We start from the raw sequence: 26,022 nt of genomic DNA on the forward strand, positions 1-26,022 counted from the left end.
CTCTGTCTAATATTAGACATAGCAACCACGGGAAAAAATACTGGCTATAAATGTTTCTCATAATTTTATAAAACTACCTGGTCTCCTGTCAGCATCTGCTGCTCCAGAGAAAACAACTCATCTGTCCATCCCCTTATAGCACATGATTAGATGGGCTGAAGGGCCTATTTCTGTGTTTAGTGTCCTATGATTCTGTGCCCTCTGATGCCAGACAGCGTCCTGGGGAACCTCTTCTGCCTCCTCCCTATAGCCTCCACATCCTTCCGAACAATGGGGGCAAACAAAATTTTATGAAATATTTCCAGTGAGGCCAAACCACTGTTTTATAGAGCTGTAGCATAACTTGCCAACTCTTGAACTCAATGCACAATGGGCTGAAAGACAATTTTCTTTGGTGAAAATTCCCCATTATTTTACAAACTGAGTGGTTAGAGCCCTGTACATATCAAGTCAGAAGTTGAGATGTGTTCGCTGCCGTCTCCTGGCTTTCAGCACCACACAGCAAGCAACATCACACACAGCAAGGAATATATTCAATATTGATCTGAAAAGGGTCTGTGGCACTTACAAAACGAGCTGCGAGTCTGTGGTGACTGTCACCATCTCTCCCTGCTGCCCCTGGCCAATTAGCACCTTTACTTCCCAACCTAGCACAATCACCTGTCCCGAACATACCCTTCTCTTTGATTCTCCTGGAGCTGGATGCCGGGAAAAGTAAATAGCAACAGGACGAAGGTACAGTAGTCGGGCATATGGAGCACATGATGTCACAGGGTCAAAAATACATCCGTATGGTTGTAATGGGAGCTCGTATGGAGTTCCCTACGCAGGTTATAATTAGCGAGGCATTGCGGAAGTAGCTAAGTGAATGAGAACGATCAAACAAACAGAAAACTCTTTTGCATCTTTTATATCAGTAATCCAGGAAATGCCTTGAAATTCCCAGTTTAATTCCTTGAGTTCACCCGAGGCCCTCAAGATTGTTCTGGCGTTCATAAACTCAAGAGATTCTACCAATGCTGCGTATCCAGAGTAACACACACATACAAAATATTGGAGGAATTCAGCAAGTCAGGCAGCATCTGTGGAGAGGAATAAAGTGCTGACGTTTCAGGCTGAGACCCTTCATCATCTCTCAGCACGGTAGCATAGTGGTTAGCACAATGCTTCAACAGTACCAGCGACTCAGGATCCGTTCCCGCCGCTGTCTGTACGTTCTCCCCGTGACCGCGTGGGTTTCCTCTGTGGGCTCTGGTTCCCTCCCACAGTCCAAAGACGTGCCAGTTGGTAGGTTAACTGGCCACTGTAAATTGTCCTGTGATTAGCCAAGGACTAAATCGGGAGATTGCTGGGCAGCGTGGATTGAAGGCCCAAAAGGGCATATTCCGTGAGATGGATAGACAGATAATTCCTCTACGTAGATGCTGCCTGACCTGCTGAATTCCTCCAGCATTTTGTGTGTGTTCCAAAGTTCAGTTACATCATGGACAATTTACACTTTAACTCCATTTGCCTTGATTGGTCCAATATCACTTGATGTTCTTAAGTCAGTCTGGATATGTCCAGATTTTGCATATTGCTGGTTTGTCAGTTTTTGGTTTATGTATTCTATTGTATTCTCTCCCTGGAGCACAGGAGAACGAAGAGAGATTTGATAGAACATCACAAAATTGTGAGGGGTACAGATAGGGAAAATGCAAGCAGGCCTTTTCTACTGAGACTAGAATTATGGGTCATAGGGTAAGGGTGAAAGGTGACATATTTAAGGGGAATCTGAGGGGGAGCTTTTTTGCTCAAAGGTAATGAGAGCATGCAACAAGCCGCCAGTGTAAGTGGAATTGATTTCAACATTCAAGAGAAATTTGAATTAGTACATGGATGGGAGGGGTATGAAAGGCTATGGTCCAGGTGCGGGTTGATGGAACTAGACAGAATAAAGGTTTGTCACAGACTAGATGGGCTGAAGAGCCTGCTTTTGTGCTGTAATGCTCTATGATTATATCTCTTTACTTTTCTGTAAATGCCCGGAAGAAAAATGAATCTCAAGGTAGTATATGGTAAAATATGCAGAGTTTGATAATAAATTTTACTTTGAACTTTGAATTCACCACAGTACGAAGAGAATCTTATATATTTCAAATACTGTATTTATTTTTAGCATGGAATCAGCCAGTATGTTGGAGGTAGGGATGAGTTACTTGACACAAGCTCCCACGAATGGCAAGGTGATTATGGGGGAGATAAGACAGTTTATAAGTGAAAAATGAAGAGGTGGTATGTTTGGGGACAGGTGTTTGTGGTGGGTGGGTGGGAAGCAAACTGTATGCATTTCCTGAGAAGACAAGCAACATAGGAAATTAAAACTTCAGAAATTTCTTCCAATAAAGCTGGGTAATTGCTTTATAAAAAGTAAGTGGGAGATTATTACATATACATCAGGTTCATAAAATCAATAGCAAACATTTGCAGCAATGTAGTATTTTATTGAGTGATAAAGGTCATCTGTCCAAAGTGCCAATTGTTTCATACTCTGTTGATCCACCAAGAAGACCACAACCTTGTTGTAGGGTTTGGAGGCTTGGATGCCTCAACGAACTGGCTGGATTCAGGGTTTGATTGGCTCTTGACAGGGTCATCCATGCAAAACAGGTCAAAGGGTACAGGCCAGACTCAGAGTGGGCTACTGGTGCTCCAGGTTTGGGGGTTCAGCTCAAGGCTAACAACCCTGACTTGTCAAAAAAATTGTTATGGAAACTGCAATGAAGAATCCTTCTATGTGGCGAAGGACAGACAGAGATGGAGAACCTTCATTGCTGCCCTAACCACTAGTGGTGTAATGAGCAATTAATTAATTAAAACTCTGTGCATGCTGCATGATCTGAGTGATTCCAGCAATTTTTGTCTTAATTCAAATTTCTAGCATACACAGTAGTTTGCCTTGGCTGATTGACAGGGAAACTGCCCAATCGTATCCAGTTTGACTGGTCAGGTGTCATAATATGAAGTCCTACAAATACCCATATGTGACAAGTTCACCTTGTTACCTTCAAGGACTCTACAAATCATGTTCTAAAAATTATTTTTAATTTTTTCCCCACGATTTGTCTTCTTTTGCACAGTGGTTGTTTGTCAGTCTTTATTTATCATAAATTCTATTGTATTTTATTTTCTTGTAAATACTTACAAGAAATTGAATCTCAGGGTCGTATATGGTGACATATACGCACTTTGATAATAAATTTACTTTGACTTTGACACCACCTCGGAAGAATCCAGTTGTATTTTTAAACCTCCTTCTTCCCCATTTCCATCACTCACTCAAGAAAATTGCAGTCATCCACCCCTTCGAATCCTTTAATCATCTCAACTCAATCATTCTATAATCTTCTAAGATCAAAGTTTCGTCTTTGCAACAACTCTTCTGAATTGTACCTTAAGCAATGGTATGTTTTATTCATTCCATGCCACATCCACTCGAGGACCAACATATCCTTCTGAGCTATAGTGACCGTGAATGAATGCAGCTCCAAGTACACTCTAATCCTTGCGCTCGGATAAAAGAACAGGTTCCTGGTGGCATACCCAGTTAGAATAAAGTGATGATGGATGCTGCTTTCCTGTGACAGTGTTTCATGTAGATGTGCTCAACAGTGAGGAGAGTGTTACCTGTGACGGACTGGGCCACATCCATTACTTTTTGTAGGAATTTCTGTTCAAGGGCACTGGTGCTTCCATACCAGGCTATGCTGCAGCCAGTCAATATACTGTGCACCACACATCTATTGAAGTTTGTCAAAGTTTTAGATGACATGCCAAATCTTCGCAAACTTCTAAGGAAGGAGAGGCACTAGCATGCTTTCTGCGTAATGAGCATGCAATGTTGGCACTGATAGCATGTCAACACTTGCGTACTACCTCCAGCAGGTCTCAGACACAAACAATGAACGCACTTCACACAGGTTGAGATGCACATGTGACAAATAAAGCTGATCTTTAAAACTTTAGTATGTTTTCAGTGTGTTGACCCAAACTTGCAGTTTACACCTAGCAAGTGCCCACAAATGACAAGATTATTCACAGGCAGATATGACAGTTTTAATGTGGTGCTGATCAAGAATTATTGGGCAACGTTGCACAAGACACCTTGGAGGAGCAGTCAGGCTCTCTGCCTCACTCAAAAGATCTCTGGTAGGTAGGGCCATATTCCTTCAGTGCCACACCACACAGTGATATTCTGTTTTTATATGGGAGTGGGGTTTCGACACAACTCAATAAGCCATTGTGAGTCGTAGAGCTTAATATCCTGCACCATCTCACACGCTCTTCTTGCTCTTCAGAGCTCTTTCCAGAGACTATTGACATGCTGAATCAGGAGGAGAAGGGTGTGAGTGGAACTCTATAGCTAAAGATTAGTTGTGTAGTGAAGAGTATATTGACTGGCTACATCACAGCCTGGTAGGGAAACACCAAAAGCAAATACATTAGGAGGCTTTTAAGATATGTTATGAGGAAGATGGAGGGATATGGGCATTGCATAGATAGGAGGGATTAGTTTTTGGGTTTTTTTTTAATTTAATTTTTAGTTGGTTCAGCACAAATTTGTGGGCTGAATGGCCTGTTCCCATACTGTACTGTTCTATGTCGTCACACGTACATCGAAACATACAGTGAAATGCATCATCTGTATCGACGACTAACACAGTCTGAGGATGTGCTGGGGGCAGCCCACAAGTGTTGTCGTGCTTCCAGCGCCAACACAGCATGCCCACAACTTACTAACCCCGACCCTTACATCTCTTTTGGAATGTGGGAGAAAACCCCGGTGTACCCGGAGGAAATCCACGCAGTCACGGGGGGGGGGGGGGGGGGAGTGCCCAAACTCCTAACATGCAGTGCACTTCGATCTTCAAATCGCTGACGCTGTAAGGCGTTATGATAACCACTGTGGTACCATACCACTCTGTCCATGGTAAGCTGCCACATTTGCAGGAAGCAGTGATTAAGAATTAACCTTGGCTATGATGAGACTGTGGATGAATAAACTAAAGTCGTCACTTTAAAATTGGTTGGTGACCAGGTTATATCTGTCTCATTTCCCTTTAGTAGCAAGTTAGGAAATTATTAGGTTCATTGACCCAAAGCGTTAACTGCTTTCTCCTTCTACACTTGCTGGCTGACCAGCTGAGTTCTTCCAGCATTTGTTTTCGTATGAAATTAGAAAGGGCTGGCGTCCACCACAGAAGAGCTTCCTCCTCGGACTGTTTTGGTCATTGACACCAACAATGCATTTCTCTCATATGTTTCGACGTTTCGGACGCACACGTGATTAATTGGTGTGCCACGGTGGTGCAGCAGTTAGTGCAGCGCTATTACAGCTTGGGGCACCAGAACTCGGAGTCCAATTCCAGCGTTCTCTGTAAGAAGTTTGTATGTCCTTCCCGTGAACGTGTGGGTTTCCTCCCGCTGCTCTGGATTCCTCCCACAATCCAAATACGTACCACCAGCTAGCGGGTTAATTGGTCATTGTAAATTATCTTGTGAGTGGACTAAGGTAAAACAGGTGGGTTGCTGGGGCGGTGTGAGACAGAAAGGTCTGCTCCACGCTGTATCTCTTTAAATCTTTGATGTTGATCAATATATTACAACCACCCAGAACACTAAAGTTAACATCTCCCCTGGAGTACAGCCATAAGTTCTTTCACACAAAAGGCTGCTCTGGAATTTCAGGTTAGGCTATTGTATTTGTGTCTTTGGAGTGAACAATCTCAAAAGGTGTGTGTTATTAATTGACACACAAGAAGTGAGACAATCCAACTCGGGCTTACTGAAACCAGCTGCGGCCTCAGCTACCACTCCTGCCCATTATTGGCTCAGCCAGGTGATCCCGGTTCATTATTAACGGCAGGTCGGCACCATAGCACAGCCGGTAGCGCATCACCGGTTGGGTATCAAATCCCCTCGCGTTGTCCATAAGGTGTCTGTATGTTTACCCCATGACCACATGCATTTCCACAAGACCCTAAGACACAGGAGCAGAATTAAGCCATTTAGCCCACTGAGTTAGTTCCGCATTCCACCACGGCAGATTTACTCTCCCTCTCAACCCCATTCTCCTGCCTTCTCCCCGAAACCTTTGATGCCTTGACTAATCAAGAACCTATCGAGGATACGGGGTCAACCATGAGTGAACACAATAGGCTGAATAGCCTAATTCTGCTCCTTTGTTTTATGGCCTAACCTCCGCTTTAAATATACCCAATGACTTGGCGTCCACAACCGTCTGTGCCAATAAATTCCACAGATTCACCATTGTCTGGCTAAAGAAATGCCTCATCTCCGTTTAAAAGGCATGTCCCTCTAATTTGAGGCCATGCCTTCTGGTCCTAGTTTCCTCTGGGTACTCTGGTTTTCTCCCACATTCCAGAAGAAGTTCAGTCAGGTTTAGTGAGTTGCGGACATGCTATATTGGCGTCAGAAGCATAATAACACTTGCAGGCTGTCCAGCACAACACTCACTGATTTGATTTGACACAAAGGATTTCACTGTATGATTCAATGTACGTGTGACAAATAAGGCTAATCCTTGACAGCTACAAAGAGCCATGAAGACCACTGAAGCAGTGAAGTGCTGGTGGGGGCTGGGGTGAACAGAGGGAAGCAGAGACCTCTTTTTTGAATCAGACTTATGTCCCATTTCAGGGAGGGGAAGACAATTCCCACCTTCTGAACAGTACATACATTACCCTTGCCTCAGCCACAATCTCACCGTTCCTTGCACTAATCAGTGAAACCTGATCATTAAGCACAGCCACTTCCTGTTAAACTGATCGCCTGTTTGTTGACAGCTGAGTCACATTTTGCGTGACAGAACTCTGACATTCAAGCAATTTATTTCAGACACACTCCAGCAAAGAAAAAGGTGCAGTCAGCAAGGTTCCAACAAAGTGTAATTGTGAGTTTACACTGTGATTTCTGCTGTGCACCCCCACCCCACCCCCAGGACCGTGCAGAACTATACCCACGACAGTTACCAGTTACTTAACAGCATCAGCACAGCAATTTAACTCAGCCATGGTCAAGCAGCCAGAATCGGGAAAGCACAGGTATCCAAAGCTGCTTCAGGACTTCACAATTGCACAAGGAGGGAGGATGTAGGTAGGTAATGGTGAGATTTCAAAATGAATACATCAGTAAGACTCTAAGTCACTAGAGCTTAGCAACACTATGATGACTTTGCACTAAAATCAACACGAGCAGATGCTGGAAGTCTCGAGTGACACATGCAAAATGCTGGAGGAACAAAGCAGATCAGGCAGCATCTATGGAGGGAAATGAGCAGTCGACATTTCAGGCCTGTTCATTTCCCTCCATAGAAGCCCCCTGACATGCTGAGTTCCTCTGCACTAAAATAGACTTTGTTCTTTTTAATTCTAATTGCATTTTTTCTTGAGAGGATTGGGTATTAATAGTTGGGTTGAGTTGTTCACTGTGTGTTCTTTTCTCCCGGTTTGGCTCAGAACCAAGCTACTGGACAAGACCAAGGTGGTCTACAAAATCCAACGCGATGAGTGCAACAAATATTACGTCAGCCAAACAGGGAGAAAACTATCCACAAGGTTCCATGCACATCAACTGGCTGTAAAGCGGCATGATCACCTCTCCCTTGTCTCTACCCAAGATCATCAAGAGGGGCACAAATTCAACTGGGCACCAGTGAAAATCATAGCACAAGCAAATACGCGGCATGTAAGAGGATTCCTAGAAGCGTGGTTTTCCACAAATAATTCTGTACAGAGACATGTAGACCTCAATCCTATTTACGAGACAGTGCGGGCAAAATTCCATACCACAGAGTTCACCAGGTAACCAGTCAGCTGATTGATAAGTATATAAAGGCCTAGCATTCAGAGGACACAGCACAACTTAACTGTGCACTGATAATGTCTCCTCATATGGTGATGAAATGCTTGCAAATGAATTGCCAATATTGGGGAACAACTCAACCCAACCATGAACCACCCGAGCTACACATTTTCCAAATTATTTCCATTGGGTATAGTTTATATTTACATTTTATTTGTGTGAACGTTGCTTCACTGCTGCTATGTGCCTGTGATGCCCCTGCAAGCAAGGGTTTCATGGCACTTGTACATACAAATGCTTGTGCTTTTGACAATAAACTCAGCTAGTGACGTGCAAGGGTAGACGGAGAGGTGATCTATCTCCTGACTGGATTGTCCAAAACCAGGGGACACTGTTTCAAAACGGGATGTCAGACATTCAAAGATCAGCTGAGAAGAAATTCCTTCTGATAGAAGTTAATTGATCTTTAAAACTCTGTACACGAAGAGAACTGTTGAGGCTCAGTTGAGAAGTCTGTTTCAGAATGAGATTGATGGGCTCCTGGATATTAAGAGAATCAAGGGACAATGGTTTAGCGAAGAAAAGTGGCGCTGAGTTAAAAGTTCAGCTGCGATCTTATTGAATGACAGAGCAGGCTTATTTCTTCACATTCTTATGTCTAAAATTCTTTAAAGATATCTTGGAAGGAATGAGGAAAAATCCTTTGGAAATGCTTGTAAGGTTGCGATTACTAATACCTGACTAATGTAAAAGTTCCTCATTTTTGTTTTGTTTGCATTGTCTGTTTACTAATACAACTCAAGCTGTTTATAACTATTGACTGATTTCTAAAATTAAATTGCAATCTTACATCCTGTCCCTGGAGTTGTTTTTTTTTAATAATATGTATTGGTTTAATTTTACTCTCCTTTCTGCCTGAATTTGTACAGCTTGCATCCATTACTGTAGCCACCTGTAGTGTGTGTTCCATTCTCAATGCACCGCGCAGTGTAACAAATGCGATGTTATCACTGCAGGTTCGTTGATAAATTATGCATGGTGCAGTGACAGGAGAGTTTTGTCTCCAGATCAGTGCAGCTATTGGCCTGGAAGGGATCTTTATTTCAATTTAATTCCTTTATTTTAAAATTGAACGTTAATTCTCAGAGTGCCAGCAACAACACTAGCTTGCATTTATATAGCTCTTTTTTTTAAATAGAAAAAATGTTCCAGTTAATGCTTTTCCAGCCTGATGCAAAATCCTTAGACCTACTGAAAGAAAGGGCGTTAGGCACCCCTGGAGTGAAAAAGGCCAGACTCTAAATCTTTCATGTTATGTCAGTTTACCATTGAAGAGGAAGCCCATTAGTAAATTCCATGAACCCAGTGGTTGCAAAGCACTTTGTGATACTGTGATGTTGTGAAAGACACTGCACTAGTACCTCTTCTGTTAAAAGATATATTCTTATCCCAACATTAGATTGATGCTGCAAGTTGTTTCCACAGTTTGAGAAGTTTGGCAGTCAGCTGCATAGACTAAAGAAAGGAGCAAAGCGTTTTGGGAGACGGAGACACAGCTGGAGGGATAGAATGGTGAAAACTGGGAAAGGCTTCCAGAAAAGAATCAACTGGTCTTTTGCCTTTGAGCATCTGAAATCGATAAGGATGGACTTCTGTTCATGGAAGACATTGAGGGATGCAAGGACAGGAAGAAAACTGGTTTGTAGAGTCATAGAGCACAGAAACAGATCTTTCAGCCCATCATGTCCAACAAGTGTGTAGCTCTACTCATCTCAGTTCCAGAAATCAAAATCAGAATCAGAATCAGCTTTATTATCAGTGACATAATGTCGTGAAATCTGTGGTTCTGCGGCAGTACAGTGCAATTCATGAAGTTACAAAAAAAATACATATAATTAATAAGTGGTGTAAAAAGAGAGCATGAAGTGAAGTAGTTTTCATGGGTTGTATAGAACTCTGGTGGTGAAGGGGAAGAAGCTGTTCCTAAAACATTTGAGTGTCTCTCTTCAGGCTCCTGTACCTCCTCCCTGACCAAAGCAATGAGAAAGAGACGGCACAGTAGCATAGCGGTTAAGTTCAAAGTGAATTTATTATCCAAGTACACATATACAACCCTGAGGTCTGAGGTTCAAGCTTCAGATTTACTTTGAACTTTACCGCTACACTACTGCGCTGCCTCTTTCTCATTGCCACGGTCAAGGAGGAGCTACAGGAGCCTGAAGAGACACATCGCTTTACAGTACCGGCGACCCAGGTTCGATTCCGGCCGCTGCCTGTAAGGAGTTTGTACGTTCTCCCCGTGACCGCGTGGGTTTCCTGCCACGGCCCAAAGATGTACCGGTCAGTGGGTTAATTGGTCATCATAAATTGTCCCGTGATTAGGCCCGGGTTAAATCGAGGGATTGCTGGGCAGCACGACTCGAAGGGCCAGAAGGGTCTACTCCATGCTGTAGCTCTATAAATACATAACTAAATAAATAGGGGCTGTCCTGGGTGATGGGGGTGCTTCGTGACAGACTTGCTCCTTTAGACTTCCATACTGTAACCATTCAAAACCTCTTCTAGACAATTAAATGCAGTGAGAATACCTAGTCCCACCAACCTTTCACGCAGTGCACTCTACATTCCAACTATCCTTTGTGTCAAAGGATTAATGCTCAAAAATACCTTCAAAACCACCTGCCTGTACCTTAAACCTATGCCCTCAGATCAGGTGACATGCTGACCTGGTCTTACTGAATGATGCCTATATCCTCCCTACCTGGCTGATTGTGAACTCCTAGAGCCTGTCCTTTTCTAATTTTGGCTGCTTAACCAACCCTGGATTTAATTGCTATGTTGACGGTGTTATGAAACTGGAGGCTCTTTAACTAAGTGACCTTTCCCTGAAATCTATTGTCTGGGCCCCCGACAGGCATCAAAGGCAAACAAACAAGTGTATTCACAGGACAATCTTTTTGTTTTATTTAGAACAGGTCCTTCCGCCCAACGAGCTGCACCACCCAACAAACCCGCCAGTTTAACACTAGCCTAATCACAGGGCAACTTAACCTACAGATCTGTACATCTTCGGAATGTTGGAGGAAACTGGAGCACCCACAGGAAACCCACGTACTCACAGGGACAAACTCCTTAGGTACCGGCGGAATTGAACTCCGCACTCTGACACCTCGAACTGTAACAGAGTCACACTAACTGCTACGTTACAGTGGTGTTATTATTTAATGTCTTTTTAAAGGCGGCATCCATCATTAAGGACTCCCATCACCCAGGTCATGCCTTGATTTCATTGTTACCATCAGGAAGGAGGAACAGAGGCCTGAAGGCACACACTCAATGACCTGGGAACAGCTTCTTCCCCACTGCCATCCCATTTCTGAATGGACATTGAACCTACGAACACTACCTCACTACTTTTTAAATTTCTATTTTAGCACAACTTGTTTATTTTAACTTAATTCATGTTTTCCCCTATCGTTATGCATTGTATTGTACTGCTGCCACAAAGACAACAAATTTCATGACTTTTAACGCAATTCTGATTCTGTTTGGTGATAGGGAGAACTGATCATTGACAGAGACCCAGAGTTGGGGTGAAGTTGTTTTTTTTTGCTTACCAGCTGGGAGGAGAGAAGAGCTGAAGATTGTTTCTTGAACAGTCAATGAGCCAGATAAGACTCATTTTCTCTCCAATTTTACACATTGCTTGCCGATGAAATGAGATTAACTTACTAATAGGGCTGGAGTGATGTACTTTTGTATTTTCCATTTTACATATTGACGTGAAATAAATTGAATTGAAATAAATTGAAAAAAACAATACTGTGTTCAGTCATGTACTTCCTGTAAAATAAACCAGTTTAGTGGGTTACATGTTGTCCGCAACCTCACTAGATTGGCTTCCAATTCAGCTCATTGGAGAAGATTGTTGTCACACACAAGTTACTGGAAGGTCTTGTAGGGCAAATTCCCATAAAGAGCAGTGCAAAGATAGCCTGATAAACTAAAAATGGTCTTCGCTATTAACCAGGATACCAGGGATACCATCCAAACTTGCTACTAAAATGGTAAATTGGTTTATTATCGTCTCGTTTACTGAGACAGAGTGGGGAAAACTTTGTTTTGAGTGCCATTGCTACTAAAATGGCAAATTGGTCTATTATCGTCTCGTTTACTGAGACAGAGTGGGGAAAACTTTACTTTGCGTGCCATTTACACAAATAGTTTCATTACGTCAGTAGTGCGAGGAAAAGAATTATGAGGATGCAGAATACTGTGTGTATAGCTACAGGGAAAGTGCAATGCAGTTGGGCAATAAGGTGCAAAGACCACCATGAGGTTGATTGTGAGGTCAAGAGTCCATCTTATTGTACAAGGCATCAGTCATAGGAGCAGAATTAAGCCATTCGGCCCATTGAGTCTGTTCCACCGTTCCATAAAAACTGCTTTATTATCCCTCTCAACCCCATTTCCCTGCCTTCTCCCTGCAACTTTTGACACCCTTACTAATCTAGAACCTATCAACCTCCAATTTAAATTTAGCCCATGACTTGGCCTCCACAGCTATCATGGCAAAGAATTCCACAGATTCATCACCCCATGGCTAAGGAAATTCCTCATCTCTAAAAGGACGTCCCTCTATGCTGAGGCTGTGGCCTCTCGAGCTAGACACCCCCACTATGAGAAATATCTTCTCCACGTCCACTCCATCTAACCCTTTCAATATTCGATAGGCTTCAATGGGATCCCCCTTCATGAGGTGTGTTCAACAGTCTCATAACATCGGGATAGAAGACATCCTTGTGCCTGGTGTCATGTGCTTTAGGTTTTTATATCTTCTGCCTGATGGTACGGTTGTTGGGTATTCGGTGCACACTCAAGAGGGCAGACTGGTCCTTGATTTAATATCTTTACAGAATCCCGCAGAACTGCATGGGTGGGTCCAGCCCGGATATGCCAAAATCACTTGAATGAGACTTGAACTGTGGCTTTCTGAGATAAATGTGCATTGATTGGGCGTATGAAAGATCACAAAATCCTGCAATAAAGAGTCTTATTGTAATAGCAAGAGTTTTGCATGATCAAATATAGGGCAGTATAAATATATGTAAGTATATTTAACTAAGTGACCTTTCCCTGAAATCTATTGTCTGGGCCCCGACAGGCATCAAAGGCAAACAAACAAGTGTATTCACAGGACAATCTTTTTGTTTTATTTAGAAATGCAGCACAGGACAGGTCCTTCCGCCCAACGAGCTGCACCACTCAACAAACTGTTTTTATGCCATGGATCCCTACCATGACCTGATGGGTCCGTTGACCCCAGGTTGGGAAACCCTGACGTAAGTGAAAGCCATTGGTGATGCAGACTCAGTGATTATGGTTTCTGACCGTGGAATGATCATTGATGCCAGATGGGGTGGTTTGAGTACCTCAGAAACTGTTGATCTCCTGGGAATTTCACACACAACAGTCTCTGGAGTTTATAGAGAATGGTGCGAGAAACAAAAAAAAAAATCCTGTGGGCAGCAGTTCTGAGGGTGAAAACCCCTTGTTAATGGCAGGGGGCAGAGGAGATTGTCCACATTGGTTCAAGCTAACAGGAAGGCCACAGTAACTCAAATAACCATGCATTACAAGAGTAGTGTGCAGAAGAGCATTTCTTAACACAAAACGCATCGAACCTTGAAGTAGATGGGCTACAGCAACAGAATACCATGAACGTACAGGAGGTACCTAATAAAGTGGCCACTGAGCATAAAATGCTATTATAATTCCTTTAGGACCAATTCCAATAGCCTTCTCATTCCTGGGGAAAGCACTTTAAACTCTTAAGGACTGCTTAGGACCTATAAAATGAAAGAATATTTCCCACTCCTTGACCCTTCTTAGCTCCCATCCCGTCAATTCCACTTCTTGACAGAATAGCAAGGTTCTGTTTTGGATGTGGACATTGTCAGAACACGGAAAACATAGCAGCCAATCTACACAGCAAGATCCCACAAAGGGCAACATGGCCGTGACTAAATAACCAGGTTCTGTGATGATGGCTGTTTAGGCAACTTTGAGGTAAAACAAAACAAACAACCGAGCAAGAATTAATTGTACCTTACAAGCGTGAGCACATTGCAAGTCAACATAAATTAACACAAATTTAAAAGGAACCCAGCAATTGGAACAAGGTGACTGGAAACTTGGTAATTAGCGAAGCAGCTGAAACAGACTGAGCAGGCAGTGATAGTCAGTCAGTACGGTCTTCAATTCTGGTGGCCTCGTTATAGGAAGGATGTGAAAACTTCAAAGGGTATATAGAGGAGATTTACCAGGATGCTGCCTACAGTAGGGAGCATGTTCTCCAAGAAAAAGGTTGAGTGAGCTCGTGCTTTTCTCGTTGGAGCGGAGGATGATGAGAGGTGACTTGATAGAGGTGTACAAAATGATAGATTGAGCGGACAGTCAGTGACCTTTCCCCAGGATGGAACGGCTAATATGAGGGGGCATAACTTTGTGGGCATGTGGCCAAGTGGTTAAGGCATTGGACTAGCTACCTGAAGCTCGTGAGTTCGAACCCCAGCCGAGGGAATGTGTTGTGTCCTTGAGCAAGGCATTTAATCACACATTGCTCTGCGACGACACTGGTGCTAAGCTGTGTGGGTCCTAATGCCCTTCCCTTGGACAACATTGGTGTCGTGGAGAGGGGAGACTTGCAGCATGGGCAACTGCTGGTCTTCCATACAACCTTGCCCAGGCCTGCGCCCTCCTGGAGAGTGAAGACTTTCCAGGTGCAGATCCATGGTCTCGCAAGACTAATGGATGCCTTAAAAACTTTGAGGTGACTGGAGGGAAGTATTGGGGCGGGGGGTGGATATCAAAGGTATTTTCTTCACACACACACACACACACACACACAGTAGTTTGTGTTATGTGGAATGTCCTGCCAGGGGTAGTGGTTGAGGCAGCATTTTAGAGCCTCTTACACAGGCACGTGGACGAAAGAAAAACGGACAGCGATGTGAGAGGGAAGGGTTACACTGTTCTTGGGGTAGTTTAAAAGGTCGGCACAACATCATGGGCCGAATGGCCTGTACTGTGCAGTATTGTGTTCACTTCTGATCACCTCATTATAGGCAGCCTGAGGAATCTTTAGAGAAGGTGCAAGAGGTGATTTACCAGGATGCTGCCTGGATTAGAGAGCATGTTTTCTGAGGAAAAGTTGACCCAGCTAGGGCTCTCTGCAGTGAAGGAGGATGAGAGGTGACTTAGTAGAGATGTACAAGACAAGAGGTACTGATAGAGTGGACAACCAGCACATTTGTTTTCCCAGGGTGGAAATGGCTAATAAAAGAGGGCGCAATTTTAAGGTGGTTGGAGGGAAGCAGAGATGCCAAGTGAAGTTTTTTTTAAAACACAGAGTGCTAGGTGTGTGGAAAGGGAGAGGGAGTAAGTGCAGAGGATGTTTCCAATACTAGGAGAGTCTAGGCACAGCTTCAGAACAGAAGAATATCCCTTTAGAATAGAGATGAGGAGAAATTTCTTTAGCCAGAGGTCAGCGAAACTGTGAAATCCATTGCCACAGATGGCTGTGGAGGCCAAGTCACTGGATATGAGTCAGGAGAACAAGAGGGAAAATTATCCATGATGAACTGGCAGATCAGTCTCAATGGGCCGAATGGCCTAATTGTACTCCTATGTCTTATAGTCTTAATAGAATGAAATGAATCCTCTGCGAGCTGTAAGGTGATTTTGGTGGTTGGAAATGCATGATGAAGAACTGCTCTTCTTTTTGCCAGTATCAGTCAGAGGACACAAAGGTACAATTCACTGCATTTTCTTCACAGCTATAAATTATTGGGAATCATAAGGGCAAATCTTACAAGTAAGTGACATGGATGTGCTCAAGGGAACAGCACAGCCAGAGCTTCGTTCAGCATCTATCCCAATGCACAACAAATATTTCCCACTGATTTATCTATCACACCCTCTGAACATCCCATTGCGTTCACAATCGATGTCGAGTTGAACTGTTTATGAAACACAGCCACTACTGAAACGTCACCAACACGACATCCCATCAAATGTCAAGGGTTCGAAAGATTGGATCAAACTTGGCACCGTCCCAGAGTCTCTTACTCACTGCAGTGGGTGACACCAAAACATTTCTGAACTGCTGCCATCAATCTTTGCTGTGTAATATTGTTCAGACGAGCACTCGCAGGAGAAAGCCGTTGGTTACAGGAGTCAATTCCAAGAATCCAGGGACAACCTCATTTAAATTACTGGAAGGACATGAAATGTCAGCCGGCAGAAATTAACTTGTGACATACACTGAAAGGCTGGTTACATCCCCTCCACCACAGCCCCTGATTAGCAACAATTCCAACTGACTCACAAAACTGAACACCAGCCAAGGGCAGAGTTACCTATGAAGCAGGCTGAGCCATTAGCTGCTGAAAAAGCAGAAAACAAGTTGCTTCTTCAGCCCTTTAGCCCTTCCACCTTTCACCTCCCAGATCCTTATTTATTTTCCCCTCCCCCTAGTCACCTACCTTCCTCTCACCTGGTTTCATCTATCACCCCCCAGCTTCATTCCCCTTCCCCTCACCTGGTCTCACTTATCACCTGCCAACTTGTCCTCCTTTCATTTGCAGTCCTGATAAAGGGTCTTCGCCCAAACTGTCGACTGTTTATTCCCCTCCATAGATGCTGCCTGACTTGCTGAGTTCCTCCAGCATTTTGTGTGCTTTAACGAGACTTCCAGCATCTGCAGCACTTGTGTTCATGCGTTGTTGCGGGTGTTATCCTTCTGAGTGAGATACTGAGCCAAAGGCCCATTTGGGTGGATATGACAGAAGAATTCGTCAGGGTCATTTCATAGGAGAGGTATCTCAGTAACCTGGTTTACACAGCTCAAAATCAGAGAGAAAGACATGCAGAACAAGAGAGCAAGCACATATTATTATAACTTTTAGTAATTTTTTTTAGGTGATGCACTGCTGCAAAACAACGGATTTCAAACCATGTGTCAGTGCAGAACTCACACTCACAAATTTCTACAGGCGTAGCATGAACAGCAGTCTACCTGGCCGCATCAGTGAACGGTATTGGGGGTGGGGTGGATGCTGCACAGGATCGCGTTGTAAACTTAGTCAGTTCCATCATGGGCACCAGCCTCCGTAGCATCCAGGACATCTTCAAGGAGCGATGCCTCAAAAAGGCGGCGTCCATCATTAAGGGCCCCCATCACCCTTGTTCTCATTGCTACCATCAAGGAGGAGGTACAGAAGCCTGAAGGCACACACTCAATGACTAAGGAACAGCTTCTTCCCCTCTGCTATCCGATTTCTGAATGGACATTGAACCTACGAACACTACCTCACTACTTTTTTATTCCTATTTTTGCACTGCTTATTTAATAGTTAAATTAAATATATATACTAACTGTAAATCATGTTTTTTTCTATTATGTATTGCATCGTACTGCTGCCGCAAAGACAACAAATTTCACGACATACAAACGTTTGTATGTTGGTGATATTAAACCTGATTCTGATTCCGATAATAAACCTGATTCTGACTTGTCACATGATACTCCGCATTGACTTTTCCCCCCTCTCTTTTGTACCACTTCCATGTACTTGTGTAAGAAATGATCTGTCCACGTGGCACGCAAACAAAAGTTTTTTTTTACTGTATCACGTTACGCAGGACAATAATAAACTAATTACTATTTATCAAACAGGTTGTGCGAGCACATTCAGTGCTCATTAAACAACTAACAGGAATTCACCGTCCTGTAACTTGTAGAACACTGGTTTGTTTGTCACTTCAAATGAAAGCCAGGGATGAATGTGGCATGGGCGAGATTTCCCATTACAGTATGAAAAAAAAAAGCAATGCCCCTTTGGAGCTCAGGGGAGGATCTGAAAGGGTCTGAAGAATGTCTAGACCCAGGCTGACAAGTGGTTTGGAATACTGTGTAGGCTGAGCTACTGGAAAGAGATGCTATGGTCTTGGGAGTAATGCCGAGAGGTCTCTTGTATCTCTTTTTCCAAGTGGATGGAGTGTCTTTAATATCTCATCAGGCCCTTCATTAGTAAGGATGTCAAAGGCTATGGGGGTAAAAAGCCAGAGAATGGGGTTGAGAGGGAAAATAAATCAGCCATTATCAAATGGTAGAACTGACTAGGTATGCCTAACTGTGCCCTCATGTCTTATGGTCATGTATGCAAGGACCTCAACAGCTATTCTAACCTTGCTAGAAAGTTACACAGGATGGCATCCCAATATCCACAAACCCAACCACTCCACGGAATAGATAATATCACGGAATTATTACAGTGTCGGAGGTTATTTGACCCATCTGGTTACCTGTAGATCAATCCTGCCAGTCCTTTCCCTGTTCTTTCTCCCAAGGTCTGCAAATTACTCTCAAAAATGTCTGTGGTGTGTTGGCCTTCATCAGTCGGGAAACTGAGTTCAAGAGCCGTGAAGAAATGCTGCAGCTTTATAAAACCCTGCTTGGACCACAGTTGGGAGAAAGAAGTTCTGGTCACCTCATTTTAGGGAGGATGTGGAAGCTTTAGAGGGTTCAGAGATTTACCAGGACATTGCCAGGATTAGAGAGCATGTCTTATGAGGGTAGGTTGAGCAAGCTAAAGCTTTTCTCTTTGGAGTGAAGGAAGCTGAGAGGTGTCTTGATAGAGATGTACAAGAGTCATTGATAGAGTGGACAGCCAGTGCCATTTTCTGAGGGTAAAAATGGCTAAAACAAGAAGGCATAATTTTAAGGTGATTTGAGGTAAGTATGGCGGGGGGGGGGGGAGAATGTCAGGGGTAAGTGTTTGTTTTTTTTATTTTACACAAACAGTGGTGGGTGCCTGTAATTCACTGCCAGGGTGGTGGGTAGAGGCAGATACATTAGGGACATCTGACTCATAAATAGGCACACGATTGAAAGAAAATTGGAGGGATATATTGGAGGAAAGGGTTAGATTGATCTTGGAGTACTAGTAGTAGCTCTGTGATAACGCAAGTCGAGTATAAAATTCTCCCAAGGGGTTGTCTATTAGTAGGTCCTAAGGTGGCTGTACAGGCCAATCCAGGATCCACATACTCTGGTGCAGTGTGGTCAACAGTAAGTGGTTGGGTCTTGGAGTAGGTCTAAAGCTTGGCACAACATCATGAGCCAAAGGGCCTGCACTGTGCTGTACTGTTCTACATTCTATGCTCAATTCTCTTGCTAAAAGACTGGTCGATTGCATTACACTTGTAGGCAGGGAATGCCAAATCCCAATTACTCTGAGCTTAAAGTTAAAGGGTTAGCAGCAAATTTAAACTGGTGCTCAAAGACCAACAATTTCTCTCCATATACTCTCAAAACAGGTCAGGATCTTCCACAGATCCATCACATCTCCCTTCAACTTCCTTTGCTTCCCAGTTTCTCCAGACTGACCTGCTCAAACCAAGTATCAGGGGCCTCAATTATTTTGCTTACGGTATAACCAACTGGTGTTGTTGTGGCATCAGCGCCAGACTTCGCGTCAACCTTACAGTTTTGTTTTCTTCTATTCATTTAGTGATAGCAGGGAGACAGCGTTGCTCTGAATACATGGGGCTGAACAACGTCGACCATCTTTAATAGCTCAGCATCGTAATGCAAAGTCCAAAAAGTAGGGATAAGCAATAATCAAGTCTTTACAACTAGCTGTGCCTTAAGGCAATGGAATGCATTTTATTTTCATACCTGCTGCACAAATACACAGATGCCTTCCATAGCCCAACCACTGAAAACAGATTGGCCAGTCACTAATCCACTGTTTGTGGGAGATTGCTATGTGTGTACTTACAAAAGTGGCTATATTTCAAAAAGCAAAGTGTTGCTGAAAGTACAGTCATTGCGTACAGCCTGACATAAGCAAAAGACATTCCTTTCACAAGCCCAGGGGTGGTAAAGTCACGCAGCGAGTAGATCTGCTGCCTCACAACTCCAGGTGATCCGGGTTCAATCTTGACCTTAGGTGCTTTCCGTGTGGAGCTTGCATGCTCTCCCCTTGTTCGGGATGCTCACATTTCCTTCCACATCCCAAAGTCGTGTGGGTCAGTATGCTTATTAGTTGCTGTAAATCGCCCCTATTGTGACTGATAGAATCTGGGTGGAGTTGAAGGGACTGAGAGAGACTGAAAGTACAGGATTAATGTAGGATTAAAGTAAAATTGAGGATTAATGGTCAACACAACCCGATGGACCAAATGGCCCATTCCTTGGCTGGATAATCTGAGACTGCAAAAGTTATAGACTGCTTGGACCTGGAACTCAGTGGCTTATACCTTGAAGAGTGCGCTTACCACGATCCCTGATTATACCTTCAGCATATTCTGAGGCAGCACGGTAGCGTAGCCATTAGCATAATCCTTTACAGTGCCAGCAATCAGAGTTCAGTTCTAGCTGCTGTCTGCAAGGGGTTTTGTATGTTCTCCATGTGACCGCATGGGTTGCTTCTGGGTGCTCCTGTTTCCTCCCACATTCTAAAGATCTGTGGGTTAGGGGTTAGTAAGTTGTGGGCATGCTATATTGCTGCCAGAAGCATGGAGACACTCACGCATCCTCGGACTGCATAGATCGTTGATGCAAACACCATATTCCACACTGTATACTTCAATGAACATGTGACTAATAAGGCTGATCTATTTTTCTCTAAACTAGCCCATGAGAACTTTCAGATAAAAACAAGGCAATATGAGATTCTTTACAGACACCAGTGCCCAGTCAGGCACCAAGCCTTGAACCTACAATCTCACCACACAAACCCTTAGTCTTTGTACACTGTAGAGTTGTGGACTCCAACGACAGCACAACCCATTTAAGCTACACTTTTAAGATGCTTCAGGAAAGCAGCATCCATCTCTAAGGAGCCATACCATCTGGGACATGCATTTATTATTTGGAAGGAGATGTAGGAGCCTATAAGCCCACACTCAGAGGTATAGGAACAGATTCTACCCCTCCGCCATCAGATTTCTGAATGATCTGTGAACCCATGCAGACTGCTTCATTATTCCTTTTCTTTGTGTTTCTTATTTAATTTTGTAATTTATAGGCTTTGTGTCTTTGGCACAGCATGGCTGCTACAAAACAACAAATTTCACGTCATATGTCTGCGATAATAAACTTCACTGACAAGTCCCATTGAATGCCACTTATTTCTCGTTAAGGTATTCCTCTGCAATGGAGGCGTTTCGCCAACGAGCCTTTAGATCCACATCAAACACGCTTTCACATCAGTCAGTTCCCAAGCTGAAGTTCAAAGAGCAACTTTTGCATGCTAATTACCAGCACATCTCATCCAAATACAACAAGCCCCGAGATACACACAGCCCAAGTGTGCATCAAGGTTCTTCTGAAGAACTCTTTTGCAAACAGATTCCCTTTTGTTCTGCTTTAACACCACTCAACTCTCTGTGGCATGTAAATGAGTTGAAAGGAAGGCACAAAGTATCTCAAACCCATTCTGCTCTGAAGTGAATGATAAGTGAGGAACTCTTCAAACTGCCTTCACTTTCTGTACTGTTCATGCTCTTGATTTTCAAAGGAGCTTTTGTGCACAGCCTAAATGTTCTCATCAGCCACAGCCTCATAGGCCACAAGAAAGCAGCATCCATTATCAAGGACCCTCAAAATCCAGGTCATGTACTCGTCTCGCTGTTGCCATCAGGCAGGAGATTCAGGAACCCTTCAACCATCAAGCTCCTGAACCATTGTGCTTAACTTCACTCAATTGATTACACAACCAATGGACTCATTTTCAAGGAGTTCCCAACTTATTTTCTCAAGTATTATTTATTTACCTATTTTTTATTATTATTTGTTGTTTTTTTTGTATTTGCAGAGTTTGTCTTCTTTTTTGCACAATAGCTGTTTGTCAGTCTTTGTGTGTAGATTGATTCTATTGTATTTCTTTGTTCTACCTGTGAATTCATGCAAGGAAATTAATTTCAGGGTAGTATATGGTGACATATACATACTTTGAACTTACAATGCTGGTTTTGAGCTGAATGAGAAAGACAGGGGATAGCTAGAACATTGAGGAACTCAACAGGTCAGGCAGCATCGATGGAGAGGAATAAACAGTTGACATTTCGATCCGAGACCCTTCATTAGGACATAAACTCAACTTGAAGTAAAACAATATAAGCTTAAAGACCTAATGGATTTAAAACCACACACAAAATGCTGGAGGAATTCAGCAGGTCAGGCAGCATCTATCAAGGGAAATAAACAAAAGCTACTTCAGAATGAGACCCTTCATCAGGTCTAGAAAGACAGCCAGAGTAAGGAGGTGGGTGGTGGGGGGTGGGGGGGTCAGGAGGGAAAGGGGCACAAGCTGGCAGATGACAGGTGAAACCAGGTGAGGGGGAAAGTGGGTGGATGGGTGGATGGATGTAGTGAGAAGCTGGGAAATTATAGGTAAAGGGCTTAAGAAAGAATCTGATAGGAGACCATGAGATAAGGAGAAAGAAGAGGGGCATCAGAGGGAGGAGATGGGCAGTTGAGGGAAAGAGGTGAAGGGGAGGCCAAATGGAAAAAAAAGAGGGAGAGGGGGTGAGTAATTACCATAAGTTAGAAAAATCAATGTTCATGCTTGGAGGCCACCAAGATGAGGTATTGCTCCTCCAACCTGAGAGTGGAATCATTACTGTAGACAAAGCTATGGACCGATATGTCAGAATAGGAAAGGGAAATAGAATTAAAATTGATAGCACTGCGTTGGCCCAAAACATCAACTGTTTATTCCTCTCCACAGATGCTGCCTGATCTGCTGAGTTCCTCACCACCTTGTGTGTAGCTCCAGATTTCAGCGTCTGCATTCCCGTGGCTCTAAAAAGGACTGGATACAGCAGATTTGGAGAACCTGGCAGATATTCAGAATTGAGATCAGTTAGTATTTTCTCTAGAGTAGAGGTTCCAACCTGGGGTCCATGACCCTCCTCAGTTAACGGCAGGGGCCCAAGGCATAAAGAAGGTTGGGAACCTTTGCTTTACAATATCAGAGGCTGAGTGGAGATCAAATAGAATTTGATTATGACAGGCATAGATGAGCAGTCAATATATTTTTCCCCATGGTTGAAATGTCTGCTACTACAGGGTATATGTTTAAGGTTGGGGTTGGGGGGGGCGCGGTGCTGGGAGTCTCAAAGGAGATGTACTGGGCAAGTTGTTTTTGAAACACACAGAGTGGTGGGAATTTGGAATGTGCTGCCAAGAGTGGAGGTGGAGCCAGATGTGATAGAGGCGTTTTAGATAGGCAGATGAATATTCAGAGTCTAGGGGGATATGGATCATTTGCAGGCAGAAGGGATTAAGTATCATTGGCACAATTACTTCAGCAGAGTACCCCGAGCCAAATCAGAATCAGAATTATCACTGACATATGACGTTGTTTCATGGCAGGAGTATAATGCAAAGGCATAAAAATCTAGCAATAATAACAAAAAGGTAATAACAAAGTAGTGTTTATTATTCATTCAGAACTCTGGAGGCGGAGGGCAAGAAGCTGTTCTTAAATGGTTGAATATGGGTTTTCAGGCTCTTGTACCTCCTCCTTGATGGTAGTAATGAGAAGAGGGTAAGTCCCGGATGGTGAGGCTCCTCAGTGATGGGTGCTGCCTTCACTGAGGCACAGCCTCTGGAAGACATCCTTTCTTTTTTTAATGTACAGTATTTCTGGGTTTTTTTGCACATTTTTTAAAAAATCTATTCAACATACGTAATTGATTTACCTATTTATTACTCGTATTTTTTTTAATTGATTATTTTTTTCTCTCTGCTAGATTATGTATTGCATTGAACTGCTGCAGCTAAACTAACAAATTTCACGTCACATGCCAGTGATAATAAACCTGATTCTGAATTATGTCCTCAAAGAGCCTATTGCTGTGTTGAATGGCGATGTATCTGTCAATTTAGTTATTTATTGAGATGTAGCATGTTATAGGCCCTACCGGCCCTTCAAACCACACCAACCAGCATCCCCCGATTTAACCCTCGCCTAATCACAGGATAACTTTCAATGATCAATTAACCTACCGACCGGTAAGCATTTCGACTGCAGGTGGAAACCGGAGCACCCAGAGGAAACCCACGCGGTCGCAGGGAGAACGCACAAAGTCCTTACTGACCGTGGTGGCAATTAAACCCGGGTCACTGGCACTGTAAAGCACTGTGTTAACCACTATGCGACCATGCTGCCTACATGAGGCACCTCTTGAAGATGGCCTCAAATAGCCTATTCCTGTGCTGGGCCACACAGGTTCTTACTGATGGACGTCGGCTTTCTCGAGGCACCGCCCCTGAAGATGTCCTCGAAGAGCCCACTCCTGCGCTATCCCGGTTATCTGGTAAAAGGGACATTGAGGGAAATGGAGGGGAATACAAACTGGTGGAGAGACTCAGCAAGTCGGGCAGCCTCTGAGGAGGAAGGGTGGTCATTCTGCATCAGGATAGAATAGGTAGAGGGGAGATAGATGGTATAAAGTGGCGAGAGGCAAGGACCTTTCACACTCTTTTCTTAACATCATTCAGCCTTCCAGGCAGTAAGTGGCATCTGCCACTATGGTGATAAAATATTAACCAAAATATTAGTAATAATTTAAAAACACAAGCCACTTTTTCATTTTGGTTTCACACTCCAAAAATATGATTGTCTAATTAAAACAAACACATTGCTGCTTCCCTATGTGACAATCCAGGCAGCAGCAATGTAACACATGCTGCGCTCTGGAAGGGATCCGGAATATTCCGCACAATTTGGATGACGTTTCATCAGTTTGTGCTCCTCCACCGTGCCTTTGCCAATCCAAGTTCTGATGCCAAGAAATAATCTCTATCACCAGGAGCATGTGGTTAGGGTTGAGGGAAGGGAAATGAATTACGCTTACACATGTAGACGAAGGGGAGGAGGAGGAGGAGGGGGTGGAGACAGACAAGATAATTAGAAAATGAAAAATGTATTTTTATAATTAAACCATTAACTTTAAATTGATCAGTTTCCCAAACAACTGGTGGCACACTGGAAACACTTCAGAACGTGTCATATTCACCAAGGATCTCAAAGGAAACACAGCTTGGTAAAGTCATACAGTACAGATAAAGGCCCTATGGCCCAACTCACCCATCCCAACTGAGGTGTTTATCTAAGCTAGTCCCTTTAGCCTGCATTTGGCCCATAACCCACTTAAACCTTTTCCATTCATGCTCCTGCCTAAACGTCTCTTAAACATTGTGATTGTACACACTTACACAGCTTCCTCTGGCAGCTCGTTCTGTATATCCATGACAGTGGTGTCTGTAAAGAGGATGCTGTCCAAATTGCATGCCATCTTGGACAATGTCTCCCATCCACTGCATAATGTACTGGTTGGGCACAGGAGTACATTCAGCCAGAGACTCATTCCACCGAGATGCAGCACAGAGCGTCATAGGAAGTCATTCCTGTCTGTGGCCATCAAACTTTACAACTCCTCCCTTGGAGGGTCAGACACCCTGAGCCATTAGGCTGGTCCTGGACTTATTTCCTGGCATAATTTACATATTACTATTTAACTATTTATGGTCTTATAACTATTTAATTATTTATGGTGCAACTGTAATGAAAACCAATTTCCCTCGGGATCAATAAAGTATGACTACGACTACACCCTCTGTGAACTTGTATACCCCCATAACATCACCCTTCAGCCTCCAATGTTCAAGGGAAAACAGTGCCAACCTATATAGCCTCACCTTATAACTCAAGATTCCAGTGACAAATTTGTGAATCTCTTCAGCTCCCTTTCTAGCTTAATTCCCAATCAACAAAGATTGATATATTGTAGTTTATGCAATTAATTTTGCACATGGAATCATTTTTATTGAAACATTGGTATAACAGAAAGAGAACCTTGCTCTCTTTCCTTGATGAATAATATTCCACCACCCCCCCAACACCACATTTCAAACTTGAGTGAAGATAACTTCCATCAGATGGTTGTTCTATAATATAGATCCACTGTGGCCACAGCTTCTCCTTTAGTTCAAGGGAACAATGTCAGTAATAAACTCAAACAGAAGAAAATATTCATTTGCATAGCAGCTTCATCAACACTTTAGGGCACCAAGGAAGT

At 43.4% G+C, this 26,022-nt stretch overlaps 1 protein-coding gene across 15 annotated transcripts in view; it reads right to left on the bottom strand.

Moving 5' to 3' along the window:
• Positions 1 to 26,022, bottom strand: part of msi2b (musashi RNA-binding protein 2b) — a 639,735-nt gene that overhangs the window by 483,730 nt on the left and 129,983 nt on the right. The gene's annotated exons all lie outside the window — the stretch shown is intronic.

This window comes from Mobula birostris, chromosome 25, assembly GCF_030028105.1.
Source record: "Mobula birostris isolate sMobBir1 chromosome 25, sMobBir1.hap1, whole genome shotgun sequence".
Lineage (NCBI taxonomy): Eukaryota > Metazoa > Chordata > Chondrichthyes > Myliobatiformes > Myliobatidae > Mobula > Mobula birostris.